The sequence below is a fragment of the Trachypithecus francoisi genome, unplaced genomic scaffold (assembly GCF_009764315.1).
Source record: "Trachypithecus francoisi isolate TF-2019V2 unplaced genomic scaffold, Tfra_2.0 Lachesis_group3, whole genome shotgun sequence".
In the NCBI taxonomy this organism is placed as follows: Eukaryota; Metazoa; Chordata; class Mammalia; order Primates; family Cercopithecidae; genus Trachypithecus; species Trachypithecus francoisi.
Genome location: NW_022681468.1, coordinates 158,469,243 through 158,490,303, shown reverse-complemented (window position 1 = coordinate 158,490,303; position 21,061 = coordinate 158,469,243). Strand labels below are relative to the sequence as shown.

The following is a 21,061-nucleotide window of genomic DNA, read 5'->3' as shown; positions in this document are numbered from 1 at the left end:
AGGACTTACTTTTCAGACACCTGATTCTGGAGGTGTGTGGCAGTCAGGCATGCAGGCCAACGCCGCACCGTCCCTGCTGGAAATGGCCCATTGTTGCCCCAGTGGAACGTGAGTTCACAGCGCCTGAGAACTCTGGAAAAGACAATGAGAATCAAAGAGAATGTTCACACTTCATGGAAAGTGAGAATTAACCATTTCAATTTTAGGATTTTTTATATTTAAAAAATTAAATATTAATATTTCAACTTTTAAAATGATTTTAAATATTTAACATGCATCTGAAATTGGCTGGTGAATCCCACACCCCTGTCTCCCACTCCCAACACACGACCCCACCCTTTAATTTTTAAATGAATGTCCCATCAGGAGACAGATGAGGATCAATGGTTAAAGTCTCATCTGTGTAGACTTAACAGACGTGAGGGTGGGCTTAGAGCTCCTAGAAGCTGATGTGCCAGGGGAGGGGACTGTGCTTCTCAGCGGGGCTCGAACACTGAACTCTGACTTCTGAGATTCTGGGAGAGAGGTTCTGGGGGTGTGATCTGCGGGGAACCTCAAAGTGAGGGGGCTGTTCATATTCCACACAGTGGAACCAGGTGCACCCCATCTGGACTGGGCATCCCCTAGGTCAGCAGATGTCTGCATATTTTTACCTTTTTAGGCCATTTATCTAATAACTTATAGATAAAATTTAATTTTTACTCAGTTAAATAACATATATAACCTCTAATTTCCACATAGGATAAGGCCCCTAGTTCAATCTAATTCCCATCTCTTCCTCTGCTACCTGCTATATTTTGTTGAAATCATTTAGAATGTTAATTTGAAATTCCTTTTGATTTTTGTATTCTACTTTCTCAGGAATCATAATTCTTAACAACTGCTTTAAGCTTCAGTTCTATATTATTACTTGTAACATGACTGTGTTTTGGTGTTTGCTGATTGATCATAAATAATTTGCATATCTCTCATTGCTCCTTTATTTTTCAATTTTACTAGAAGGCTTGAGTAGTACTTTCAAAATGATTTTGTAGGCAATAAATTTTTTGACTTCTAATGCAAAAGAATAGAATCAATAGCTAAGACAATCTTGAAAAAGAAGGACAAAGTTGGAAGTCGCACACATCTTGATTTCAAAACATACTATGAATCTATGTTAATCACAGCATGTGGTGTGGGCACAAAGACAGATTTATAGTCCACACAAGGTAGACCAGAAATAAATCCTCAAATATATGGTTAAATCATTTTTCCACAAGGGTGCCATGCATGGCTTCATATAAATGGCCAAACGTTTTCCACAAGACCATTCCATGTGGAAAGGACAATCTTTTCAATAAACGGTGCTGGGAAAACTGTATATCCACATGCAAAATAATGAAGTTAGACTCTTACCTAACATTGTATGCAAAAATTAACTAAAAATGGATTGAAGACCTAAATGTAAGAGCTAAACCTATAAAACTCATACAGGAAAGACTGGGGAAAAGCTTTATGACACTGGATTTGACAATTATTTCTTGGGTACGATGCCACCAAAAAAACAGGGAAAACAGGAACCAAAGGAAAAACAGATAAATTGGATTTAATCAAAATCACAAACTTTTGTGTACCAAAGGACACTATCAAAGTGAAAAGGCAACCAATAGAATGACAGAAAATGTTTAAAAATCGTATCTCTGATAAGGGATTAATATCTATCACATATGCAGAATCCCTGTAACTCAACAGGAAGAACCTGAAAAAACGGAAAGATATCCCATGCTCACGGATTAGAAGAATTAATATTACTAAAATGTCTATATTAACCAAAGTGATTTATAGATTCAATGCAATTCCTGTCAAAATACCAATGACATTCTTCACATAAATAGAAAAAAGGCTGAAATTCATATGAAACCACAGAAGACCTTGGATCTAAAGTGATCCTGAGCAAAAAGAACAAAGCTAAAGGCATCACACTGGTTGTGTTTTCAAATGATAGTAACCAAAAGAGCATGGCACTCACATAAAAACAGACACATCCACCAATGGAACAGAACAGAGAACCCGCAAATACATCCACACACTTATAGCCAACTCGGTTTCGACAAAGGTGGCAAGAACACACACAGGGGAAAACATAGTCTCTTTAATAAATGGTGCTGAGAAAATCAAATATCCATATGCAGAAGGATGAAACTAGATCCTCATCTCATCATATACAGAAATCAACTCAAAATGGATTAAAGGCTTAAATGTAAGACCTAAAATTATGGAACTACCAGAAGAAAACATTGGGGAGACACTTCAGGAAATTAGTTTGGGTAAGGATTTTTGCATAAGACTCAAAAAGGCAACAATAGGACAATGGGTTTATATTAAGCGAAAAAGCTTCGGCACAGGAAGGGAAACAACTAAGTGAAGAGACAACCTAGAGAAAGGGAGAAAATATCTGCAAACTTCCACCTGACAAGGGATTAATAACCAGATTATATAAGGAGCTCCAACAACTCCATAGCAAAAAACAAATCATCTGATTAGAAAATCGGTAAATGACCTGAATAGATGTTTCTCAAAAGAAGACATACAAACAGCCAACAGGCATATGAAAAAATGCTCAGTATCACGAATCACCAGGGAAATGCAAATTAAAACCACAATGAGATGTCATCTCACTCTAGTTAGAACTGGCTATTATAAAAAAGACAAAAAACAACAGATGCTGGTAAGGATGTGGAGAAAGGGGAATGTAAATTAGTACTACCATTACGGAAAACAGTATGGACGTTCCTCAAGAAACTAAAAATAGAACGACTACATATCCATTAATCCTACTGCTGAGTATATATTAAAAGGAAAGGAAATCAGTATACTGAAGAAATATCTGCACTCCCATGTTTACTGCAGCACTGTCTGCAATAGCTGAAATGTGGACTCAACCTAAGTGTCCATCAATGGATGAATGAATAAAGAAAGTGTGGAATACATACAGAACAGAATATTACTCAACCAGAAAAAGAACGGAATCCTGTCATTTGCCGCATCATGGATGGAACTGGATGTCATGATGTTAAGTGAAATAAGCCAGGCACAGAAAGACAAATATCACAGGTTCTTACTCAAATGTGCGAGCAAAAAAAGTGGGTCTCACAGATGTAGAGAGTAGAATAGTGTTTACCAGAGGCTGGGAAGGGAAGGGGGGAGGAAGAGAAGTTGGCTGATAGGTACCAACATCCAGTTAGATAGAAGAAATACATTCTTGTATTTGATAACATAGTAGGAAAATTATAGTTAACAATAAACTACTTGCTGCGTCCCTTTCTTTGTTCACATTTTTTCCCTCAGGAATTTTCAAAATTCCTGTTCTCTCCTGGCTCCACTCAAGACCCAGCTCAAATGCCATGTTTGTCACCAAGCTTACCTAAGAACAGCCTTCGACCCGGGGCTCCGTGTCTCCCATGCTGGACTTGGTCCCCTGCCCACCTCTGGGGTGTTCACTCCATGGACATGCAGTCCCCTGGCAGAAAATGAAGGACACCCCCGACTAACAACCCTCACACACACGCACTGGGACAGACACTTTTCCTGCCTTTATCTCTCAGTGAGTGGCTTTATCTCTTAGTCTTCCTAAAAGCTTCAAGAGATGAGTGAGTTTCTAGGAAATGGGCTTTAATTCACAGAGTGATCACTCGGTCTGTCTCTCAGGAAGGTGCAGGAGAGATGCTCAGGTCAGGTGTTCATCTCTGCCTCAGGCCTGCTGGTAAGTGGTTTTGTTCATGGTTCCCTAATGGAATAAAAACTTACAGCATGTCCTGGCCCAATTTTCAGGAAATTTAAATTCAGGAGAAGTCTGTAACAACTTCTGGAAATAAAGAGGAAAGTCTCTCTTTTTTTTTCTTTTGTACTGTAAGATACTGTAAGTCCAAAATATGTCCGTAATGAATTATGTAAAGATCTGGACGGCTGAAGTGTTTCTGGAAATGCCAATACCTCTAGAGGGAAATGCAGGAAAACAGCCATTGGGTAAAGTAAGTTCAGATCTGCAACAAAACAAAAGGGAGGGGTAAGGCTATCAGCTAAACTAAGGGTGGGATGAATGCTTCCTGCACATTTTAATCCTGGGGAGAACGGTAGTTTCCAAAATAAAACAGGCATTTTAGACCTGTATTCTGGCTCTGAAATGCAGAATGCGGCGGGATTGGATGTGGTGATGCCAGGCAGACACACCCTTCTGAAAGCCCCCAGTGCTGACAGTGGGCCCAGGGAGCGTGCTAACGCTGTGGACACACTGCGTGTCTGGGGGACTCCAGGTGAGAGCAGAGACCCAGGTCTGTAAGGTGCAGGTGAAAGCCCAAAGAGGCTGTTCTAGCTGAATCCTCCTCTCCACCCGGCCCCTTGGGGTCACTGAAGGCCAGCACATGGGAAACCCGTCAGCCGGGCTTCCTCAGGTCTGGGATCACTACCAGCTATGTCCCCTACTTGCCTGTGGTCTAAAAAGCCACCACGGCTGCTTTGTCCTGCATCACCATGGGATGTGGGCCGTTCCAAAGGTCCTGGTGAAGATGAAAAGGGACCCCTGAAGATGCTCCAGAGACCCAAAGGACTCACTGCTCTAAGCTGAAACTACTGTAAAAACACAAGGCACTGAGAGGGGCTCAAGATGAAGGCAGGACTACAGGACCAGAGATGCTTCCAGGACTGACTGCTGGGAAACAGCAGGTACAAAATGAGCAGCGGCTACCCAGTAGGGTGCCAAGTGACCTTAGTGACCCTGGAGTGGAGCTCAGGCCAGGACACTGCCCTCACAGAGCCAGTGGAGGGGGCCCACGCAGCGCAGGTGTGTGAAGGGTCAGCAGGCACTGACATGCCCTCTGGCCTCCCATGGCTGGGGGCCTCCTCCCTCAGGCTACCTGGATCCTGGGCTCTTGCCGCTCTCCTTGCTCCCTACTCCTACCCAGGTTTTCCTGACTTCTTTCATTCAGCTCTCCCTCTCCCTGTCATAACACCCCTCCACCCTTCACAAGCCCAGATCCCCTCAACCCCCTTCCCCCAGGAAACGCTGCTCAGCATTCAACCAGAAAACTTGTTTTGTAACACCAGTTTACTTTATTATTATCTACTCTCAGCAAGTCTCAAGAATTTTTTTTTTTGAGACGGAGTCTCACTCTGTCGCCAGGGCTGGAGTGCGGTGGCCGGATCTCAGCTCACTGCAAGCTCCGCCTCCCGGGTTCACGCCATTCTCCTGCCTCAGCCTCCCGAGTAGCTGGGACTACAGGCGCCCGCCACCTCGCCCGGCTAGTTTTTTTTTTTTTTTGTATTTTTTAGTAGAGACGGGGTTTCACCGTGTTAGCCAGGATGGTCTCGATCTCCTGACCTCGTGATCCGCCCGTCTCGGCCTCCCAAAGTGCTGGGATTACAGGCTTGAGCCACCGCGCCCGGCCAAGTCTCAAGAGTTTTTAAGGATACAATACATTGTTACAATAGTTACCATGTTCTACTAGTCCCCATGTATCCCTCAAATTTATTTATCCTGCCTCAATGAAATTTGTATCCTTTGACCAACATCTCAACCCACCCCACCTCCCCTAGCACCTGACCAACACCATTCTGCTCTCTGCTTCTGTGAGTTCACCTTTTTCGGATTCCACACATAAGTGAGATCATGCAGGATTTGTCTTTCTGTGCCTGGCTTATTTCACTGAACATGATGCCCTCCAGGTTCATTCTTGCTGTGCATGACAGGATTTTATTCTTTTTATGACTGAATATTACCCATCGTGCATTTATACCACGTTTTACATTTTCTTTCTTTTTTTTTTTTTTGAGACAGAGTCTCGCCCTGTCGCCCAGGCTGGAATGCAGTGGTGCGATCTCGGCTCACTGTAAGCTCCGCCTCCCGGGTTCACACCATTCTCCTGCCTCAGTCTCCCGAGTAGCTGGGACTACAGGTGCCTGACACCACGCCTGGCTAGTTTTGTTTGTATTTTTAGTAGAGACGGGGTTTCACCATGTTAGCCAGGATGGTCTCCATCTCCTGACCTTGTGATCCATTTGCCTTGGTCTCCCAAAGTGCTAGGGTTACAGGCGTGAGCCACCGCCCGGGCCATGTTTTACATTTTCTTTATCTATTCATCTTTGGATGAGCACAGGGTGGTTCCATGTCTTGGCTATTGTGGACAGTGCTGCAGTGAACACAGGAGTGCAAATAACTCTTTGACATACTGATTTCATTTCCTTTGACTATACACCAGTAGTGGGATTGCTGGATCACATGGTAGTTCTAGTTTTGTTTTACTGAGGAACTGCCACACTTTTTCCATAATGGCTGCACTAATTTATATACCCACCAACAATGTACTAGTGTTCTCTTTTCTCCACACCTTCACCAATACATACCTCTTCTCTTGTGGCTAATAGTCACCCAAACAGATATGAAGTGATTGATATTTCACTGTAGTCAGCTACTAAAACTTTTTAATTATTTATTTGCATAAAATCCAGGTCCTGCACAAACCAGCAACATTTTAATGAGCGTTTACTATGCAAGGAGTTGCAGGCCACGAGGCAGAAATAAACTTGAGTGGTTTTGCCATCAAGAGCCCTGTAATCTGAAAGAGGAGACAGACCTGGAGACCGACACCCGCAGCACAGCCTGCTCCCTGGTGAACACCTGTGGTGCAGAGCAGCCCCAGTCCAAGGGAAGTCACGGCTTGTCTTGTCATCTGCCTCCAGGGACAGGGAACTCTTCAGAGAGAAGGAGACACTTGGCTTGGACCTTAAACTCTAAGTCAGAGTTCCCAGAAGGGTGAGGAGGGCAGGGGCCCCTGGTGTTTGCTGAGGCCCTATTCTATGTGGGGCCTTCACTGGGCAGTCGTGGCTAACTTCTCCCAGGTAAATTCTCCCACACACACCTGAGGCAGGGGGGGCTCAGGCACACACAGGCCTGTACTACTGCCCCACAGAGGAGAATTCTCCACAGAGAACCCCCAGTGCAGACACAGGTTGGGGGTGGGTGGCCCGCACATGAAGGAGTCCCCTGTGCAGGGGGTTAGGGAAGGATTTGGTGTAGCTGTAGGTGTGAGTGACAGGACACGGGGTTGGGGGGGGACAAGGGGCTAGGGGTGGAGAGGCAGAATGGGCCGTCCATGCAGCACCGTTACAGACAACTCCTCTTCACCAAGGGGCAGCCACTGGCACGGGGAGGCCAGCAAGGGCTCAGGCCAGAAGTGCATTTTGAGCGTGCCTGCTGGCAGCATGCTGGGGACTGCCAGTCTGGCAAGTTGCAGGCAGCACCTAAATCTGCTGAAGGCAGAGGGTCTCTGCGGTTCTCTTGCAGTTCCCTCCGGTCTGAAATCTTGGCACCTTCCCTGTACTAGGGCAGAATCTGGGCCCATCGCCTTTTTGCCATCTGGATGATGCCTGTGTGCCTCTGCACCCGTGCCCCCTGTCCTCCATGGACTGTGCCTGCTCTACTTCCTCCCACACCTGCCTGCATCCCTCTCCAACATAGTACACATATTCCTCTCCATCCCAGTGTGGGAGCCAGCCCTTCAGCTCCACACACACCTCAAAGGGCCTGTGTCCCAGTGTTCAGAGGCATGTGTCCTGGTGAGTGGTCAGACCTAACAGCTGCTGGTCCAGGGACACCCACCGCCCAGATGACTCAGATGGACTCAGAGGGATTAAGGGGAGTTCCCATGAGCGGCAGCCTCTGTCGCCCAGATGGAGGTGGGTGCCCACTTGGAGGGCCTGGGGCCAGCTGTCTGTAGCCTTTCAGAGCAGATGCAGCCAGGAGAGGAAAACAGAGGAGCGGGAAGTCCAAGCATTTTGTTACTCAGCAAAAGCTACCTTTGTGCCCAGGCATCAAGGTCAGGGAGAGAAGACTGCTGCTGTGTCACCTGTCCTGGGTGTGGGGTGGCCTCTGCTAACTTCTTCCCTAGGGGAACTGTAACTCTAAAATGTGTGCAAGTTTCCCAAGAGAAAGAGGGTGCTGGCTGCTCACCTCTGCTTCCTGACCTCACTGCTAACCCAACTTCCCAGAACCAAGATAAATCATCCCTTTTTCAGCTTCTACTTGCTTTCAATTGCCTAAGCACAACCAACATTGCATTTGACCTGCATGCCAATCCTGGGGACCAGTGACATGTCCAGGTGACCTGGGATTTCCCAAGTAGACTCCTCCCCTCCACCTGCCTCCTTCCCCAGGCAGCCCCTCCACACCCTCAGCTTTAATGCTGCTACCTCCTTAGAAAAGCCATGCTTGGCTGCCCTTTATGAATGACGTTCCTCAACCTTCACTGTCATTCACTCACCCACATTACTTTCTGTGGCATTAGCAATCACCCTGTTAATTTGTTTACTCGCATGCTGTCTGCTGAATCTTGCTCGGCTGCTACCCTGTTTGGGTTGTGATCAGGGTCTTCCTGAAGCTGGGCTTCCAGGGGCCACAAAGACCCAGCATCTGTGGGTTTAGGGCTCAGGAGCCACAGAACACAAGGGTTTCAGAAGAACAAGACTTAGAGCTACTTGGGGTTCAGGAGGTGAAACTGAAAAGATTCTTCTACCTGACCTTGAAGTAGAAGAGGACATTTCTGAGTGCCTCCTTGCACCAGACATGCTCCATATTCTCTATCATTACATTTTCACAACAACCCCGCACTGCAGGGGCTAGCTAGCATGCATGTCTGCTTAAAGACCACCTCCCCTGAGCCCAGAGAAGTCAGACAACCTGCCCAGGGTCACACAACCAGTCACCTGCAACCTGAACGGCAAAGCCAATGCGCTGTGTTAGCATTAGGCCACTTCTCAAAAAGTGCTGAGATGTGAACAATGCTTTATCCCAGCTTGGTGAAGACACTGGTCACCTTATCTCCACAGCTCCTGAAGCCCCAGAGGCATCTCCGCCATCTAAAAAGTCATTTCCTGATAATCGAGCCCATGGTCCTGCTACTGTCCTCATCAGGCAGCTTCACTGACTCCCACCAGGACAGCAGCCAAGCATTGTTCCTTCCTCCCACTACACACATTCTTTCCTAATCCTTCCCTCCCTACCAAGGATATTTTCTATTTCAAAATGGTTAAAATTATGCTGGTGACAATTCCATCTTTTATTAAAGTTTTTTTTTTCAAACTAGGAATGGAAGCAGTCCCTTATTTGCTGGTTATTTGTTCAAATTTTCACATCAAAGCTAAGCAGCTGAAACACATTTTCCTCTAATACTCTGGCATTTATCCAACTTGGTCCCTTTCATTTATGTTGCTTCCCTAGTATCATGACCTGTTGATACTTCCGCATAGAGACCAGAAAGACGGGTCCCAGAGAGTCATCCGTCCACCCCAGCTCTTCTGCTTCCAGTTGACCCAACCCAAGTGGCACTGACAAGCCTGAACAGTGGTTCTCAAAGTGGGGCCCCTGGCCCACAACATCAGCATTGTTGGAGACTTGTTAAAAATGCAAGTTCTCAGGCTCCACCTAGACCCGGCTGAATTGCAAGTGGGGGCACTACCCAGCAAGCTGTGTTGGCACCAGCCCTCTGGGGTGGAGAAACACTGATCTAAAGGCTACCAAGGCCTGGGCCCCAGTCTCTGCTAATAGCTTCATCCTCTCTCTTTCTTCTTAGGCAGTCTCAGGAGCACATTTGTTCCCATTTTTCAGGACACCTGCCTTTCACAGTGATCCCTTTGCTGCCCTCATACCCGCAAGCTCCTCCTCTCCACTCCTTTTTACTCCCAGCTTGTTTCAATCACACCTGGGGGCCTTGTTCTGAAGGCATCTGCCCTCCTGTCCCACACATTCAGCTCCCGCCTCCCTTCTCCTAGTGGTGTTGTCTTGGCAGTGTACTTATTGTTTTTGAGCATCACATTGCCCTTTTTAAAAATAAGAGTAATGGTACCTATTTAACAGGATGGTGATAAGGACTTACTGAGATAACATCAGTAGAGGGATGTGCTGGGAGGGTTAATTCCAGCAGGTCTGAAATTGGCCTGAGCTGCTTTGCTGAAGTAAGAGACATTCTGCATCAAACGATGAAAGGCAGTGATTAATACTAGGTTTTTTTGTTTTGTTTTTTCTTTTTTGAGACAAGTCTCGCTCTGTGGCCCAGGCTGGAGTGCAGTGGTGCGATCTCGGCTCACTGCAAGCTCCACCTCCTGAGTTCACGCCATTTTCCTGCCTCAGCCTCCCCAGTGGCTGGGACTACAGGCGCCCACCACCACACCCAGCTAATTTTTTGTATTTTTAGTAGAGACGGGGTTTCACCGTGTTAGCCAGGATGCTTTCAATTTCCTGACCTCGTGATCTGCCCGCCTGAGCCTCCCAAAGTGCTGGGATTACAGGCGTCAGCCACCACACCTGGCCAATACTGTTGTTTTACCCATGGGTCCGAGGCAAGCTTCAGGGTGGGTTCTGCCTGTTCGTGCTCATTGTTTATGAACGACTGTGAGACTGATGTTTTGCACATGTTTGGGGAGGGGGCTCTGATGTTAGAGCCGCTCATGTAGCAATAATGTGCGTATGTGACCAGAAGGCTACAAAAAGCCCCACGGAGACTCCACTGGGCTGCCTGGATCTTAGGTGTTCCTTCCTTGCATGGGTATGTGGTTCCGAGAGAGAAAAGACATCTGGCTCAGGCCTGCAGAGGGAAGACCACTGGAGGCAGCCCGTGTCAGCCTCAGTGTGTCCACACTGCTTGCTGTGAGGCAGCCTTTGGATGCAGGGCAGGTCCTTGCCTTCATGCTTGTCGCTCTGTCATATCCTTTCTTGTCCATAAACCACAGACTTGTGAGCACTGTCCTTCTGGGTGGGCCCTGTGAGTCTTCTTTAGCAATCAAATCTGTCTGACTGCACTGTTAGTGGAGGTGATGGTACAGGCATGTTTCCCTCTGCATCATTAACAAAGAAAATTCCCTGTTGAACTGCTCACAATAATTACTGTCCGCTTCTTTCCTCATCACTTACTGCATTCTCTGCATTCTCCTATCCCCTGCCTACATCTGGATTCCATCCCTACCACTTGACTGAAACCACAGCCACAGAAGTCACCCCCTGCTAATGATGGAATCACTGACCTTCTAGCTCTTAGTTAACACAGTCGTCATGGCTGCCATTGTGAACTGTTCCTTACACAGGGCACCATCGTCCTTCATCTCCCCACGACTTCAGTTTGTCTCACTGATTCCTTTTCCAACAAACTGTGGGTATTCTCCCAACTTTGTGCTTGGATTGGCTCTTTCTGTTGGATAACTGATTTATACTCATTAAATATTCATAACACCTGTGTTCAGGTGACTCCCAAGTGGCCCTCTCTAGTCTTGTTCTCTTTTCCACCCTTTGCCCTGCTCTCTGACAGGATGTCCACTTACACATCTCACAGGTACAGATTTCTTAGAACCAAACCTGCCTTCCTTGCAAAACTTACCTGTTCTTCAAGTCAGTCAAGACTGAAAAACTGAATTCTCCATTGATTTTGCCCTCTCCATCTCAATGAGTTCTTCAGCTCTCTCTCTTTCTCTGTGAATCAGTCTTTCTCTTTTCCTCTATCTCTTTCCCTGTATCTCTCACTACTCACCTCTTCTCCCCAAGTCAGGCAATCATAAAATCATGATATTCATAGAGAATGGCCTTTTTCTGCTTTCCTTGTCCCTTCTATAGATGCCACCATCACAGGCCACCTGATGTCATTCAGCAGTGTAAGATTGTGTCTTGAGGATTTTCCTCTGAGCTCTCAAACCTTTCCCACTCAAAGCTGTGATGAGAAAAAGACACCTGCATCATAGTCTCAAAGTATCTCCTGCAAGATATTGACTAATGACAAATGGAGAAATGGTAACTTTGCACTAGAGAAACCTGACAGATAGCACCTTAGTCAAGGGACCAAGGTCAACATGCCAGTAATAAGACGTATCAATAGCATGCGCATCAACACAGAAACGAGCAGAGCACATCAGCGATCTCCTTTCCCGTAGTGCACAGCCTCACCTCGATCTGGTTGTGAGAAAAGAAAGAAAGAAAGAAAGAGACTTGACCTAAGTCTCACACTTTGTATACAGTAAAAATTAACTTAAAATGGATCACAGACTTGAATGTAAAATATAAGACTACAAAACTTTTGAAAATAAACATATGAGAAAATCTTAGGGATTTAGGGTTAGGAAAGAAGTTGTTACTAGACTTGATACCAGAAGCATGATCCCTAAAAGTAAAAGTAAAAACTGATAAATCTGAACTTTTTGTTCTGTGATAGAGAGTAAAAAGACCAGCTACTGACTGGGAGAAAATATTTGCAAACCACGTATCTGACAAAGGACTACTATTTAGAATGTATAAAGAATTCTCAAAACTCAACGGTTAAATCAGTTAGAAAACTGGCAAAAAACAGGGAGAGACATGTCACTGAAGAGAAGGTAAATATGACAAATAAGCATCCTTAGTCATCAAGGAAATGGAAATTAAAACACAATGAGTTATCACTGCACATCTATCAGAACAGCAAAAATAAAAAACAGTGACAACACCAACAGTTGACAAGGACGCAGAGAAATGGATCACTCACATGCTGCTTGTGGGAACGAAAATGACACAGCCACTCTGGAAAGCAGTTTCTCCTAAAACTAAACATAAAACTACCACGCAACCCCGCAAACGGACTCCTGGGCACTTATCCTAGAGAAATGGAGTCTTATGTTCACCCAAACACCTGTATAGGGATGTTCATCGCAGCTTTCTTCATAAGAGCCCGGAACTAGACATGATCCAGAACCCTGAAGGGGTGAATGGCTAACAAACTGTGGAATGCCCATACCGTGAACCACTACTCAGCAAGGAAAAGGAAAGAACTCTTGATAACCACAACAACTTGGATGAATATCCAGGGAATTATTCCAAGTAAAAAAAAAAAAAAATCCCCAAATTACATATTATATGATTCCATTGATATAACATTTTTAAAATACAAAATTGTGGAAATGGAGACAGATGAATGGTTGCCAGAGGTTAAGAATGAGGTTGGGTAAGTGATTGTGGATATAAAGAGCAGCACTGGGGATCCTTGCGGGATGGAAATGTTCTACATATTGACTACATCAATATTAATGTCCTGGTTGTGATACTGGACCATAGTTTTCACGATGCTACCACTGGGAGAAAACAGGTAAAGGGGACACTAGAACTCTGTATTTCTTACAACTGCATATCAATATACAATCGTTTCAAAATAAAGTGTTTAATTAAAAACATACTTTGCCCACTCCTGGAGACCCTTTACAGCTCTTCCTTAAATACTGATTTTTCCGTAAGTATTGCCTGTATCGGGGCACTACTGTCACTGAACATTTTGAGGCACTTATTTTATCTTACCAAGTCTCTGCCTAGCTTTATTGGGCTTTCACATCTTGACCTGTGCCGACCTATTTCTCACTATTTTTCAAATATACCTATTTGAGTTACGTAAGTTCTGAATTTCCGTTACAGCAACTCATAGCAGTTTAATCTGGGACAAATCACAGACTCTGCCAATTTTTGTTTCCTCATCCACCTCCTTGCTGTTCACAGTGCTACCTCTTTAATTAAAGGTACTATGAAAATTCAGACATAGAATGTCCCCGGTGTTCCACCTCAAAAACATTGTCCAGAAAGAAAATGAAGTCAGAACCTATGCTGGCTTCTAACTAAGGTCACTACAAGCTGACGGTTCACAAGATGCACTCTTTTCTTCTGGAAATCTGTCCCAGAATATTCGGCCACATTGACATGACTGCCATAATTTGCAGAAGCAAAGTTCTATTCCTCCTTTTAAAATTCCCAAACAGTGTTTATTTTATGAAAATTCTCAGGGTGTGATCAAAGAAAAGCCCCCTGGATACACTGTGGATTTCATACAGTACTTTTGCCCAGCTGTGTTGGCATCTGCTGGTGCTCATCGGAAATTAATGTTCTCAATGAGATCACTTGGACACAGGAAGGGGAACATCACACACTGGGGCCTACTGTGGGGAGGGGGGAGTGGGGAGGGATAGCATTAGGAGATATACCTAATGTAAATGGTGAGTTAATGGGTGCGGCACACCAACATGGTACATGCATACATATGTAACAAACCTGCACGTTGTACACGTGTACCCTAGAACATAAAGTATAATAATAATAATAAGAAGAAGAAGAAGAAGAAGAAGAGGAGGAGGAGGAGGAGGAGGAGGAGGAGGAGGAAATTAATGTTCTCAGGCCCCACTGAGACCTACTGAACCAGAATCCACATTTCAACTGTATCTCCAGAGATTCTTACACACACCAAAATTTGAGAAGTGCTGCTCTATAATGGATATAATGTAATCCCTGGCTCACAGGGTTGATGTGAGAATTAACAGAACACCCAGTACTTACTCTTTCCTTTTCCATCACAGCCAACCTAGTGTTAGGCAATTACTTCCCTCTAGACCTTCCTTGCACCGGCCAAGAAATGAAGACAATCTTTCAGACACGATCGGCCCACAGGATGGAGAAGCTCAAGGCCCTGATGAGTTGGGACCCATTTATCTCATTCTAGTTACTCGCAGCTGCAGAAACTCACATGAAGTTGCTGGTTAAGTGACAGCTTTTGCTTCCCACTTGAACAGCTGTCTTTTGTTTGCTTTTTTGCTTTTATCTTGAAGTCTAAACTCACTGTCCCATTTCCATCAGTACTGAATTTCATCTTGTTAGATTCAGTGCACCACAACTCCTGCCTAGGACAAGCCATCTGGACTCCTTTCGGCTCCAGTTGCCCAGCCTAACCTCCAGGCAGAATCTGGCACTCACAGCTATGTGTACGCACAGGACCAGATCCACACCCCAGGCACCTCCCTATCTTAAGGAGCACCCCATCTCATTCACCTGCTATCTCCTCACTGGAAGTTCCTGGAGATCAGGAACTGACACATGCGTATCTGCAAGCCTAGGACTTAGTGCTAAATAAAACTTAACCAAATAAATGACAATTTGATCTGCGGGCCATGAATGTTCTCACTGTGCAACAGTAGGTGTCAGGGAACCTCAGCCTGCCCATCAACTGCCTGTTTTTAACAAATAAAGTTTTACTGGAACACAAGCACACCCATTCATTTATATAAAATCTACTGGGTGAGTTGTCTGGTTGAAAACAGAGACCACAGAGCCTGCAAAACTTGCAATATTTACTATTGATCCTTTATGAAAAACTTTGCTAACCCTTGTTCTAGAGCATTTAGAAAATGCCTAATGGGAAGGAAGACACAACCCCACAGCAGTCTGCCAGAGACTCCTTTCTAGGCTTAACGATAGGACTAACAGACAAATGTGTTCTCTGTGTATGGTCATTGACAACGGTGACTCCTATCTCATTAAAATGACATTCAGGCTACATTTTTCCATCTTTACCATAGGACTGTCACGAGGAATTACAAGAGCAGAGTGTTATAGCTTGAAGGGACTTTTGAAGTCACTTAGATCCCAAACTTTCATTTTACAAATGGAAAATCTGGACTTGACAGTGAAGTGACTTCTCTAAAGAGAGTAACAGGTAAGTGAGGGTTTAGACATTTGAATTCAACTCTTCTAATTCCAAATAAACTTTTTTTTTTTTTTTTTACAATTACACTATGCTACCTCTTTAATCAAATGCACTCCAAAAATTCAGATGCATAATGTTCCCAGTGTTCCCTCTCAAAAACATTATCCAGAAAGAAAATGAAGTCAGAACCTATGCTGACTTCTAACTAAGGCCACTGCAAGCTGACGGTTCACAAGATGTACTCTTTTCTTTTGGAAATCTGTTCCAGAATATTCGGTCACATTGACATGACTGCCATAATTTGCAGAAGCAAAGTTCTATTCCTCCTCTTAAAACTCCCAACAGTATTTATTTTATGAAAATTCTCAGGGATTTGATCAAAGAAAAGCCCCCTGGATACACTGTGGATTTCATACAGTATTTCTGCCCCACATCTGCAACCAGCGCCTGGTGCCTGAGGCATCTCTGTTGCCTCTAACTTCTATTGGTCCGTATACATGGGATGAGGAAAGGACCCAATAAATTTCTTCCCAATTTATACAAAATGATGCTAATAACTTATTAAACATTGTTTGCCACTGGATTCTATGCATGAGCACCAGGTCTAGTTTACCATGTAGTGCTCACTTGTCTCATCCTGAGAGTTGCTACCACGGTATGTCATGCGTCTTGCATGTCAGACTCTATTCAATATATTATGGAATGTGTTTCCTACTTTTGAAATATAATTTCAAAGAATTGTGGACTGTGTTTAATAATGGTAAGTTCTAACTAAATGATAGCACAGGTATAAACTGGAACATAGAGAGATACTGAAATTGCATTTTTGAAGTTTTATATTCCTTGGGGAAACACTTAGGAAGTGAAAAAAATCAAGAGAAAACCATATATATGAAAAAACCTCAAGAATGTAAAACTGCACATATAAAAGGCTAAAGGAAAAGACGCTAAACTGTTATCATAAAGCCATATCTGCCACTCTATTTCTTTATCATTCTGGGATTCCTGCCTTATTTAAGAAGACCTCTCTCAACTGAGATTATATGGATCACATTCTACTCTTTTCCCTCCTATTTATATAATTAGATTTTTTGCTGTACATTTAGGTTTAAAACCCATCTGGAATTTATTCATGTGCATGCCTCAGTGTTGGCATCCAATTTTATTCCCTTCCAACACCACTGATTACAGCAAGATATTTATTAAATATGCTGTCTTTTCCAAGTGAGTTAAAATATATCCATACTTTGATCTGTTTGCAAAATCTCTTCTCTCTTTCAGTGATTTTAATTTTTTTTTATTTTTGGTACCAATACTATATTCTTTTGACGAGTGTAGCTATGTGATACTTTTATAGACGACACAAGACCCCTCTTCCTACTCTTCTTGGAGAATTTCTTGCTGACATTGCTGGACAGCTTGGGCTCAGTTAAAACAAAAACCTAGAGTACTGACCAAAATTGCATTACAAATACATGTTCATGTCAAAAAAACTGATGGCTTCAAATTCAGCTTCCCCATCCAGGAGTACAGTATAATTCTCCATTTATCTAGATTTTTAAGTCCTTTCATAAAAAGTTGTACTTGCCATACTTCTTGCTTTTGGTATGAATTCCTATGGTAAAATATAAATAAAATATATACAAAGTAAAAAAGAGATTGGGAGAAATTTCCAACCCACCTGACCAAAAGTTAGAGTTCCTAATATATAAAGAGCTTGCGCCATTGAGAATTAAAAGGAGGAACAGCCTTAGGAGACTGTGGGCAGGAGCCACTCCTGTAAAACAGGGCTGGAGACAGCTGATAGGCTGTGAAAGCGCACACCACCTGCCCCTCACAAGCAGTCAAGCAAATGCGAGATGAAACAAGACACTTTTGCTTTTTAATCTAATGAGACTGTAAAACTTAAAAAGAGTTACTAACCTCCGGTGGTGGTAAAGATGTGGGGAGACAGCACTTCATACATTAACGGTGAGAGCATGAATTGAAAAAAGATGAATCAGCAGATTTTAAAAGTTAAATTGCACATGCCCTTTGAATCACACTGTTAGGATTTTATTCCACAGAAATTAAGAGTTTTAATAAAGAAAAAGACATGTGTAAGAGGTTTGCCCCCCTCAGCATTATTTAGGATGACAAAAGCGTGACCACCATTCATAGGGGTGAGGTGGGAGGAATTTGGACGCAGCCGCACTATATTGTAATGAGCATACACTTTTGCACTGTCATATCTTTCTTCCTTAAGTCATGTTTCCTTTGCAGCCCTTCTCTTTAAGGCTGATTTATATTCAGAATCAAAGAGGCCACTGATCAGCCCTGGCCCTTAGTGCTGACTTTTCTTAACCTCCTTAGCAAGAATATCCTCTAGAAATCCAGGTTTACTGGAGGAAGAGGAAGCAATTAAACAATTTTCTAAATTCCAATAGCTTCATTAGCATTTCAAGGGTCTTTTGAGGGGGACCCAGACAATTTTACTATCTGTCAGGGACAAGGGGACTTCAAGACTTGATGACTAAGAAATGGAAAACCTCACTTCAAGGGACTGTGGCGGGGAGGAAACTGGGGAAGGAGGCAGTGAGAGATACAGGTTTGGCCTGGGCTGTTTCTGGGTCCAAGGCCCCAGCGGGGAGGAATTTCAGAGAAGATGTGAAAGTGACAGCAGTCGAGGAATACATTACACTCTGCTCCTCTATGGGATTGTGGGAAGAGACGACACAGAATCTGAGCCGAATGTCACAGCATACAAGGTAATGCAAGAGACTTGCAGGAGAGAGAGGAAGAGAGAACACAGGTCACTCCCAGGTCATGCCCAGGAAGAGCTGGGTGTGCTCCTGCAGAGGGCTGAACAGGCCAGACCTCCCAGCTATGCCTGCTAGAGCAAGGATGCTATGGCCTAGGGCCACAGGATGAATCCCCAAGACTCAGGGCTGGAAAAGCAGGACTGGCAGACTCAGAAGCAGAGAGAGCTGAGGGACCCAGGGACATGAGCACTCACAGGAAAGGGCAGGAGCTCTGTGAGATGCAGACAGCCACAAAGGTGCCAGCAGAGCACTACAAGTGTGGGCAAACCTGGCATCATTCTCTGGACACTGGTCTGCACACAGGTGGGGCACCTGGGAACCTGCATAGGGACAGCTATAAGATCCCTGGATATACTTGTGGCTCCAGTGTCCTTATTAAAGTGCCCCTCACTCCCAAGAGTTTCACAGTTGCACAATAGATGATGTGGCCAGGACACCAGGAGGAGACAGGGGATCCTGAAGAACCGGGCATTCACCAAAGAGGATTTACAGCCGCAGAGCATGGGATGACACTGACGGAAAGGCTGAGGGCGGGAAGAGACAGACAGAACCCAGAGCACAGGAGGACACGTCAGTTAGAGGAAAATAAAGCTCCATTTGCTTTGCATATCTGTGTGTGGTGGTTCTATATGCAGGCCTGCTGCCCATGAAAGAGGACTGTGCAGCTGCCTTAAAAATGTTTTTGTATGTGTGTATATGCAAATATATGTGTGTGTATATATATACACACACACATACATTATACACACACATAACTGTATGTGTGTATCTGGGAATGCTTCCATAGTTTATTGTTAACTAACGAAAACAAGTTGCAGAGGAATATATGGTCTAAGTCCTTTTGTTAAGACAAAACAAACAAAACAAAATAAAACCCTACAAATAGTCATGTTTGCATAAGTATAGAAGAAGTTATGGAAGTCTAAGCTGCATCCTGGGAGACTGAACGGAACAGGGAAAAGAATATGACGAATACAGAGTTACTGGTCACCACGAGGGTGTGCTGATTTTGTAACAGAAGTAAGGAATAAAAATGTTATCAGTCACAGCCATGAGTCCTCGGATTCTAATAATTGTCATTTTCATCTTTGTTTCTTTTGTGTTTTCTGCACTTTCCCTAAGAGACATCTGCCATTTTTGTAATCAGAAAAACATAGATATTAAACAAACACAAAGGAAGTGAAGCCTTCAACTCCATTTGCTATTTATCATAGAAACGGCTTTTCCTAGTCAGGCCACAATCAATTCAGCTGAATGAACATGAACCGAAACGCGCACCTGCACGTGCTCCTCAGGTGAGTGCTCTGAAGGACAGGCACCCAGCACTGGGCCACCCGCACTGGAATTTCACCCAGTCGCACTGCCATGGGAATGAATACATGCCGGAAAAGTGCTCAGACAGCCAGAGTGGCCTCCAGCCCTGCATGGAGGTGCAGAGGGGGACAGCAAGACCTTGGGCCAGGAGGCACCGGAGGGAGACCTGGGAGGACAAGATAAACAGCTGGGCAGTGAGAAAGAAAGAGAAGAACGTGTGTTCTGCTGCTGCCGGCTGGAATGATCTGTGAATGTCTGTTAGGTCCACTTGGCGTACAGTGCTGTTCACACCCACGTTTCCTTTCTGATTTTCTGTCTGGAAGAGCTATCCATTATTGAAAGTGGAATACTGAAATCTACTATTATTGTATTGCTGTTTCTCCCTTTGCCGTCAATAGAAGCAGTCCCAGTGAATTTCTACAGCGTTACCTCCTGCAACAGCCAAGCATCCGGGGCCCCCAGGTCACAAACTTGGGGTGGGGGAGTCTTTCTTTCTAACTGCCCAGCTACTGGCCTTGTCCTCCCAGGTATTCCCATGACAGTGTGGCTGGGTGAAATTCCAGTCCTGGTGGCCCAGTGCTGGGTGCCTGTCCTTCAGAGCACTCACCTGAGGAGCATGTGCAGGTGCGCGTTTCGGTTCATGTTCTTTCAGATGAACTGATTGTGGCCTGACTAGGAAACCAACAAACAAACAAGCAAACAAAAAAACCCTTTCTATGATGAATAGCAAACAGACTTGAAGGCTTCAATGCCTTTATGTTTGTTTAATATCTATGTTTTTCTGGTTACAAAAATGACAGATGTCTATCAGGGAAAGTTCAGAAAACACATAAGGAACAAAGATGGAAATAACAATGATCTAGAATCCTATCACTTAAAGGCTGTGACTGATAACATTTTTATTCCTTATTTCTATTACAAAATCAGCGCACACTCATGGTGATCAATGACTGTCATATTCTTTTCCCAGTTCTGTTCTGTCTACCAGAATGCAGTTTACACTTCCATAACTGGAAACCCACCTAAAACATGTTTTCCTTCCTTTCTTTCTCCCTTTCTCTTGCCTTACCTTACTTTATATCGCCACTCTCCATAATTCTGCAAGTTTCACTTGCTATAAATCACTTTTATGATACCTGACTCTCCAGAAGGATTAAATTCTAAATTATACAATGATATCTGTAATACCTACAGAGTTTTGGAAAATGGAAAAATACAAACCCAGGAACGACAAAGGCATCACCTCCCTAATATCACTTAGAGCAAGCTACTTTGCAAAACTCCACTGCCTTTAAGTTAGAGTTGATTCCATGTTTTATACTGAGGTTCAAAGAACATATGAAAATAATGCATATTGAAATTATTGGAAATAAAGGAGAAGGAATGCCTTTGATGTTTGTGTCATCTCAGATTAAGATGCATCAAATTGCATTACTTAAAGTG

General features: G+C 44.1%; 1 protein-coding gene across 1 annotated transcript in view; it reads right to left on the bottom strand.

Moving 5' to 3' along the window:
- Positions 1-21,061, bottom strand: part of OTUD7A (OTU deubiquitinase 7A) — a 386,019-nt gene that overhangs the window by 208,180 nt on the left and 156,778 nt on the right. Inside the window, exon 2 of the mRNA XM_033190705.1 lies at positions 10-132. The gene's annotated coding sequence lies outside the window, so the exon portion shown is untranslated. The remainder of the gene's footprint in view (positions 1-9; positions 133-21,061) is intronic.